The 8,843-nt window shown below is 45.9% G+C and overlaps 1 long non-coding RNA gene across 1 annotated transcript in view; it reads right to left on the bottom strand.

Moving 5' to 3' along the window:
• Positions 1-5,740: 5,740 nt before the first annotated feature.
• LOC109289992 overlaps positions 5,741-8,843 on the bottom strand; it is a 15,531-nt gene continuing 12,428 nt past the window's right edge. Inside the window, exons 2-3 of the long non-coding RNA XR_002095479.1 lie at positions 6,812-6,936; positions 5,741-5,896 (exon numbers count right to left, since the gene is read on the bottom strand). This is a non-coding gene — a long non-coding RNA (uncharacterized LOC109289992). The remainder of the gene's footprint in view (positions 5,897-6,811; positions 6,937-8,843) is intronic.

Genomic DNA, 8,843 nt, shown 5'->3' with positions numbered 1-8,843 from the left:
AACTGTGGCCTGACCAGTGCCGCATAGAGGGGGAGGATCACCTCCCTGGACCTGCTCGAGATGCATCTATGGATGCAAAGGTACGGTTGGCCTTCCTGACTGCCTCCCCACGCTGCCGGCCCATGTTCATCTTGGCATCAATGATGACTCCAAGATCCTTTGCTGCCTCTGTACTGACGAGAAGGGAGTTCCCCAGCCTGTAGGTATGGTGCTGGTTCTTCTTCCCCAGGTGCAGCACCTTGCACTTGTCGGTGTTGAATCCCTGTCCTGTTCTCATCTGCCCACCCCTGTAACCTGTCTAGGTCTGATTGCAGCCTATTCCTCCCTTCTAGCATACCCACATCCTCCCACATCTTAGTGTCATCAGCAAATTTGAACAGGGTGCTTTTTATCCCCTCGTGCAAGTCACTGACGAAAATGTTGAACAGCGCGGGCCCGAGGACCGAGACCTGGGGGACCCCACTGCCCACGTCCCTCCAAGTTGAGAATGACCCATCCACCACCACTCTCTGGGTGCGGCCCTCCAGCCAGTTGGCACAAGATAATCTTGTGTAGAGCAGTTCTAAGGTTTTAGCCCCAGTATCTAGGCCAGAATCCAATTTAAGTAATTACCTGTCTTGCCTTAATTCCACCTTCCTCCACTTGCAATAAAGAAAACTGCTAATTCTCCTAGTGCTACTGAAAGAGATTGAGCTCTTGCTGAATTCCATCCCCAAGGTGCCATTTCAGTAGTGGTGGGTGGAACAATTACTGAGCAGCCTGTAAAACGAGTTGGGATCTTTCTGGGTGAGAGACACGATACAAACTTAAGTCGTTGTTTTATTTGCTCCAGTTCTCCTGTGAAATACCACCCACTATACCAAAAGTTCAGTTCCACCAGGACATTTTAAATCCACAGTGTAGAATGGATTTGAACTCCCACGGATTCATCATTCCTGACAGCTTTTGGAAGGCTGCCTAAAGGCAGACAGCAGAGCAAGGTGCAGGATTAATATATATTAAACAGGGGAAGTAGGAATTAAACAGGAAGTGCCCAGCACAGGTTCTCTGACCACCTGTGAATGCAAACTGTTAAAGTTGCTGAGAAAAAGAGGAATTTCCATGGCCTTTCACCTGGCCAAATAGGCAGGATTTTATAACATTGCAGGGGAAAAAAAAAACATAATTGAGCCCCAGAAATTCTGAAACAGCAAATCAAATGGGGGAAAAAAATCTGTTTCTGTCTGTATCAAACCTGCCTGATGGTGCAGTAATGGGTGGTGACAGAATATGCCACACATTTTTTCAGGCAAATTTATTGGAGCATGAAGAAAATTGTTGGCAGCTCCCCGGAGCATGGCACTTCCACAAATCTGCACTAGTCCCCTTTCCTTTCTTCAGGAAACTGATACAATTTCCTCCCATTTTTTTCACCCCAGGCATCTATATATGAATTCAGACCCCAAAACTGGTAATACAACATGGTAAGATTAATGTAATTTCCAGGATTCATCCCTTCTAGCCAGCTGACATCCTGGGCCAGATCCTGCTTCACTTACTCAAAGTGGCTCCAAATGCCTTAATGGGACAACTCCTGGGATCTGGACCGCTATTACAAAAACAGCCCATCTTATCATGTTTTGCTACTAACCATATTGTTTAACACCACACAGGCAAGCAAAAGAAGCTCTGGGTCCGACAAGCAGAAGAGCTATAAAACTAATGGAGCTGACTGAGCAGAACTGAACACTAAGAGCCATTCATCTATTTTATTAGGTCTTCTTCGCTGCCTTCCTATCTGTACTACCATTTTAAATCTCCTGTGACAAACCATTATCTCCAGCTTGTAGTTTAGCAAGCTAAACTACAAACACATGCTGCCTCTCCACCCTCCACCACTGAGACAAGTCCTGCACTCTTTGCTGTAGGCAAAGACTTTCCCTTCTATGGGTCTGGGATTTCTTCAATACAACCTGCACAATCTGTTCTTATACAGAGATGAAGGCTGTAGCTACACTGAAAACCCAGCCCGTTGAATTGGAGGGGCAGTAATTAGGTCTCTTGCCCAGGAACCAAGACCTAATACAGACAGATTAGCTGGAATTTGTCACAGCAAGCAGACACGCATTACTATTCTCAGGTCTCACGGCAATCCCTTCCCCAGGACAGAGCAGTTCTTCAGAGCCAGGACTCAGGGCTGAGACAGCAAACATTTTCCAATCCTGCCCAAGGCAGCAGGATTCGGGTACAGCCCTGGTCAGAGCTGAAACTCAAACAAAAGGAATAAAATTGAAACCTTGGCACCTCTTATCTGTGAGCCCAAGTGCGAGCTGGACACAAGCTGCTGGGCTACAGTAAAATCGATTCAATAAACAAAGAACCGGCCCTCCTCGCGTCCATTAGAGACAACCAGAAAGCAGTGCTGAGAATACACTGGATTTGGGCACTGAAAGCGTTACAGAAAATGAGCCGTAACGTTCCTCTGAGGCTTCAGTTTCCCTCCCCCAACCCTCCTTTGATTTTGATCCTCTCCTTTCTTAACGTCCTTTGAACTTTTTAAAAAGGCACTTTGAAGACGTGTCATAAAACAGGGGGTTTTTTATTCATGATTCTCTCTTTGATGATCTTGCTACTTTGTATGAACTGCAACCTCTGCAGGATGTGGAAGCCAGAAGAGTTGAAAGCTGATATGGACAAGAAAGGACAGAGAAGCAAGAGCTTAGCCGCGCTGTTTGTCAATAACTCGCCCGAGACGCGCACAACGCCCCTTATTCTTTACTTCCCCAAGCGGTCTAGTCTGGAGGTTGCAGACGGGATAGAAATTAGGCTTCATCCGGTCCTCAGAGGAAGTACCAAGACATTGAGTGGGAGCTGATGCAAAGCAGGACCAAGGAAAAAAGATGAGAAGTCAACCCAGAAGACCCTCTCATGCCAGGGACTATCCCCATCTCTCCCACGATGCTCCCAAGGGAGCATCCCCTCAAGCAGAGCTCATCAAGTCCTTCCGCTGTCTCTTATGGATTTTCTTCTTTCCGCATGCTCATTCCTGTTCAAGCAAGACTGGCTTGAATGAAGCAAAACGAGTGTGCCAACTGGAGCTAGGTGTTGCAATGAAGACTGACCACATGACTCACTTTGTATCTCAGACTGTCCATCTTTAAAAAAAGGAATAGTGGACCTTTCCTGCTGATGTTTTATGGTGGGAGGGAATTATTCTGGACCCCAGTTTTATAGGAGCAGCAACCTCTGCACAAAAGCTGGATGCCCAAATGGAAATAGGCAGCTACAGAATCATATTCACAAACTGACAAATGCAATTTCCATGTGCACCCACTCAGGTTTTCAATCTCACAGGCTCCAATTTTTTGTGCGTAGGCCTGCGGGGCGATCCCCTAAAGAGAGTCAGCCTCTTTATATACATGAAGCAAAATAACTCGATTTAATCATTTACCCAAGGATTACTTGCATTGCAGAGACTGGTCTTTAATGGATGTACAAAATGGTGCCAAGTAACTTGAGGACACTTTCAAGACATTGCCAAAAACTTCTGGTCCCTAACAACTATGAAAAACACTGGTGCCACTGGTGTTGGTAGATCTGTTGTGCTACTAATTAATGCTTTTCGTTTCATTTCTCCATATGAGCTTGAACCTCTTAACGTGTAAGCTGTCCTGTTGCCCACATGTATACTTTGACTAGGACTCTCATCGCACTGAAGTCACAACTCCTGGAATCTGGCGACTGCAGGCTAATATCAGCTTTTATTGTAAAGTTTCAAGGCCTCCCAGTAATGGAGAAAATCTTGACGTAGACAGTCTGACTGTGCCCAAAGTGTCATAAGACAAAAAGCAAGTAAACAGGACTCCAAAATCATCATCTAATGATCTTAAAGCCAAATCTCAAGATTTTTAGAAGACTGGCTTATGATCAGGGACCTACTCAATTTGCAATTTCATGATTTTTGCAGAAACCACGAAAAAAGGGTTTCCGCGATCGCCACGAAAACTGGTCTTCCCCATGATTTTGCGTGGGCTTGCCAAAAAAACAAAAAAGCTTACTAAAGATAAAATGTTCATTCTGGCAGTCGAGTGTGAACCCGCAACTGCTGCAGCCCAGCTTCACAGTCCACTGGTGGGGGGGGAGATTGGGGCGCCAGCACAGAGGGGAGCAGCCAAGATGGCAACTGCTCCCTCCACCACTGACGGGCTGCAGGGGCTGTCTGCCTTGCGTGGCCTCGCCCCTCCACCAAATCAGTGGCGAGGGGCAAGGCTGTCGGGGCCATCAGCAGCTGGCGGTGGAGGAGCTTGCAGCAAAAAGACCACAAACAGGGTACCAGGCACTACACACAGTCCATGATTTTTACTTCTCCTCTGCATGCTTTAAGTAGATCCCCACTTATAACATGAAAACCGAGGGCTGCACTAGTGCCATAGCTGCATCCTTTGCTTCACAGCAGGGAGCTGGAAGTGATTTGGGGTGACAAATGGGGATCCTCACTTGCAACATCTCGACACTCTGCCCCTTCCCCAAAGAAAAGAAACTGAGCCTCGAATTTATCTGTAACGCCCCACTAAGGAATTCGTACTTCCGGTACCTGTGAGCAAGGCCCAAGTCCCACTACCGACTCGAACACAGCAAGCCTGCAGCATGTCGGTGACACAGGAGCTTTCCAAGATGACAAGAGCTGCGCAGCAGGAACTTTGTTTGGTCCCCACTTGTGACGGGCCGTGCACGGTTATGGTGCCATGTAAATAATAAAACGATTGTAGCGGCTCGTGTTTTGTGGATATGGATACAGTAATTGCAGGGTAGCTCCACCAAGAACAGCTGTAGTGACTCAGCTCTCGAACTACCTGCCTTGTTTCCTGGCAACTAGGGCAGCAACTGCCAAACATACAGAAAAGGGGGTGGGACGGACGAGGGATGTGAATCCCGAATTTTCAGCTGGCAGGGATGAGAGTTAGTAACATCCTTTTCTAATGTGAACAGCTATCCATCATTCAAGGCAGGCAGTATCTGTGCAATCTGCCTAGAGTAAGCATGGTCCGCTATTGGCTCCGATGCTTAGAGGGACAATGCAAAGCCTAAATAGTTCTGCATTAATATATCCCAACATATTCTACCAGTGAAACTAGATACTTCCCATCTCATGCAGGGTATGTAACTTAGCATGACCAGAGGTACCAGCAGCCTGTACCTAATAAAATAAAGTACTCGGTAACAATCAATCAGTCTGGTTCACCTTCTTGCAGCCACAGTACCATGCTCTTTTTTCATATCTCCATCCACTTTCCCCAGCAATAGACCTCAAAGCCTTGGATCCCACAAAAACCAAGACCAATACCTCCATCAAGCAACTGGTTTGCTAAGCCAAAGCCTGCAACTTGGTAGCACTATCACCTCAAGTATAAAACAGCCTAAGACACGCACCAAAACTTGCATTTAGCAGTGTTTTTCAGCATAAGTCAAACTTGTACCATTTGGTAACAAGCTCCTGGACACATCCATTTATACAGCATAGGTCCTTACACTGAGGCCAATTCACACTCACGTAAAAGGAGACATTTATTTAAATAAAACAACATGGCAATTGTCACTGGAGTAAAAGAACTAAAGTTAGAAACATTCCCCTGATTACAGCACTTCCTGCCTCTCACAGAGATCTGGCTTAGCGCAGAGGAATGAAAACAAAAAACGGACTTGATAAATGGGAGGAATGCATAAAAGCAAAAGAGAGGAGTTGATTTGTGACTCTCACCACAGATATGAGGAAGGGAGGAGGTTGTTGTTTCAGGTGTCCTCTTGTGTTGCTGTTTTCTCAAGGACAGGAAAGGCCCAGTGATCTTCAAATGCTTTGGGATGTTAAAAGGTCCCCGCATCCCATCTCATCTCCATCCTACTGTATTCACTGAGAATGCTGCAAAACAGATCAAGTGGTCTATGGCACAGACAGATCTTCAGGTTTCACTGGTTGAATGAGTTGCCAGCCTGCCCCAAGTCTTCTCAGCTGAGATCCTTGGCCAGCAGGGAATGAGATGTAGCCTCTGTCTCAAAAAGAATTGCTAATTCTTTACTTTGCTGACATTTGGACATAATGGGTCAATACAATAGGAAACAACACTACAGGAACTCTGGAGACTTAGAGCCCCGGGTTCCTTCAGATTTGCTAGCTAACCCTGCAAATAAATTCTTACCAACCCCCTTTTTTAGGATGTCTGAAATTGGACCGGACAAAAAACTAAGAACACTAAAAACTACCGCCCTCATGGTCTCAATTCTCTGCATCTGCACGAAGCTACACAAAAAACTGAGACCAGTTCCTCTCCTAATTGCAGTATCTTATGATGCCGCCTTACAGAACTGGAGTCGGGGGAAAAAGAGAGATAGAAAAGGAAGAAGAGGGGGAGGACACGAGCAGTGAGGGTGACTGTCACTAGCTTAATCTGGTCTCACATTTCTTAGCACAGTCTTTTGGCCCTGTGCTTCCAGTGTTGCACCCACAGTTACAGACACAGTTTTGCCCGTACAGATAATTACCAGTGCACAGTTAGGACTTAAAGCAATTGCATCCTATGCTACATGTAAAGCAGCAACTATATACAGGGGGGAAATGGCATCAAGCTTCTGCAAGTTGAAACCTACTTGCTCCTCACTGATTAAAATTTTACTTCTGCCTTTAGAAGTAAATACAGCAATGTGATAAAGATTTACTCTGCCCTAGGTATGATGCAAAAGCAGTGCTCAAAGCATTTCAAGGGTCTGTTCATCTGATGTAATGAAACCTTGGGCTGGTACTAAATGCAGGGTCCTGAACGAACATCAGACTCCAGACTGAACATAGCAGCCCTGGATCAGCTCTGTGAAGCTTTTGTGTACTTGTGGTTTCAGGTGTCTTCTTTCAGCTATTTGGGACAGGAAGGAAGTGTCCCGTGTCACACTGCTTTGTCTTCTTGTAGCCTGGCATCAAAAGATCAGCAAACGAGTTCCTGTGACCAGTAGCAGTGGGTTTGGTTACCACCCCCCTCCCACTCCCGATTTCCACAATTGTGAATATTCCCTGCTGTCAAAGATGGAACAACACACACACACACACACACACACACACACACACACACCCTCCCTCCCTCCCATCAAAACAGTATTCAGCTTTGAAATCCAGCCAGGGAAAGGATAAGGAGACTATGCCTGATGGAAGGAAGGGCATGAAAAACACTGCACAGCACAAATTCTTTGGATCTTGTAGAATTTGTCAGTTCTGATCATTTTTTTCACATTAAGTCGCTTTCCTCTTGACTGAAACCCAATCCCTCATTGGTTGGGGATTTTTTTTTTTTTTGCACTTAGCTTATTTCCGAATCCAAGTCAGACATTTCCACAGCAGAGTTGTTTTTGTAGAACAGACCTACATGGCATGAAGCCGATGGTCAAAACCTCTCAACTTTATTTAACCTTTGTGCAGGGAATTTCATTAGGTTATTATTGCAAGAGAACCTCACAGCAATGGAGGAACAGATATCAGACATGAGATAAGCTGCAGATAAATCTTCTGGGTTTATTAATTGGGAATTTTATTTAAAAAAAAAAAAAAAAGGAAAGTCTGATCGATGGCAGGAATTTAGCAGCAACAACTCTGAAACCAGCTGGGGGGATTTTGTAAAACAGTAAAAATGTTTAGCTGTTGCCTTTTGCTTGCAAAGCTACAGGTCATCTTTTTTTTTTTTTTTTTTTGTGATGACCCTGAAAAGGGAAGACAGATAAGACCTGAAGCTTCAGCTTTGTCAGTGCACTTCAGACTCGGCACATGAGCTGGGTTAGCATTAAGAACAAATGCTTTTATGCCAAGGTGTGCGCAGTCCTACAGAGATTAAGGCAGTAGGGCTCCATAGAAAAAATCACTCCCCACAGCTGTAGCTCTACTAGAAAAAACAAGGTCTAGAGCTTATTTATTTAAATTGGCCTTTTTAAAAATGTGCTTCTCTGAACCACCTCAAAACCCAAACAGCTGTTATTTGCTGTTCAGTTCTGTCAAACTCAACCTCCTTGAACTGCAAGGTAAGGCAAGCCAGGCCTTGAGAGGCAAGCACCAGAGGTTATTCTATGCTTAATACTAAAGGGACACTTGCATTTATGTGTAGCTTTGCATCCAAGGTTTTTAAAATGCTTTGCACACAGCAATTATGCCACACAACCTCCCAGTACAGCCAGGCAGACTCTGGCCTTGTGTCCAGACAGGCCTGCACCATTTAAAGGTGCATTGTTTAAACAATGCGATTCAGCCCTATTTTGGCTTAAGGGAAGCTTATACTGTTTAAGCTTGATTGACTCTGTGGACTTTTTAAATGCAGATTAAAACTACACTGCTTTCCTGTATAGATTCAAACCAGGTCTACATCCTGTGGGGGCAACTGCTGCTTCAGCAATGGCGGCCAGACTCCTTGGCATAGACAAGGCTCTGCCTGTGAGATGTCCGCCACCCAAAGCATGCCAGCTCCCCCACACCACAGAGGTTATGCCAGCAATAGCCTCCTTCCATCAGCTTAGCTGCATTTAAAGGGCAGGGGGTGTCCGGTACAGCTGTATCAGCCATAGCAGGAGTGGCAAAGGATACTGCCTATGGGGCGCATCCAGTCCACAGAGCCCCGCTTCCTAGCCCCTGGTGCTACCTTTAGGTCTCATGCTGCTTGACTGACCCTGCATGCAGAGCCTGGAACATATGCCATTTTACACATGGCATCCACCCTAGCTGGTCCCAGATCTGTGCTACACACCATGCACAGCCCTCCCCGCCCCCATAAGGTGCAGTCCTGGACCAGGCAAGAGGAGGCACGGCATTCACTGGATCCACCATGTTGGGGGGGGGGGGG

Source organism: Gavialis gangeticus, unplaced genomic scaffold (genome assembly GCF_001723915.1).
Source record: "Gavialis gangeticus isolate Ggan-Ray unplaced genomic scaffold, GavGan_comp1, whole genome shotgun sequence".
In the NCBI taxonomy this organism is placed as follows: Eukaryota; Metazoa; Chordata; order Crocodylia; family Gavialidae; genus Gavialis; species Gavialis gangeticus.
This window is presented reverse-complemented; position numbering and strand designations above follow the sequence as displayed.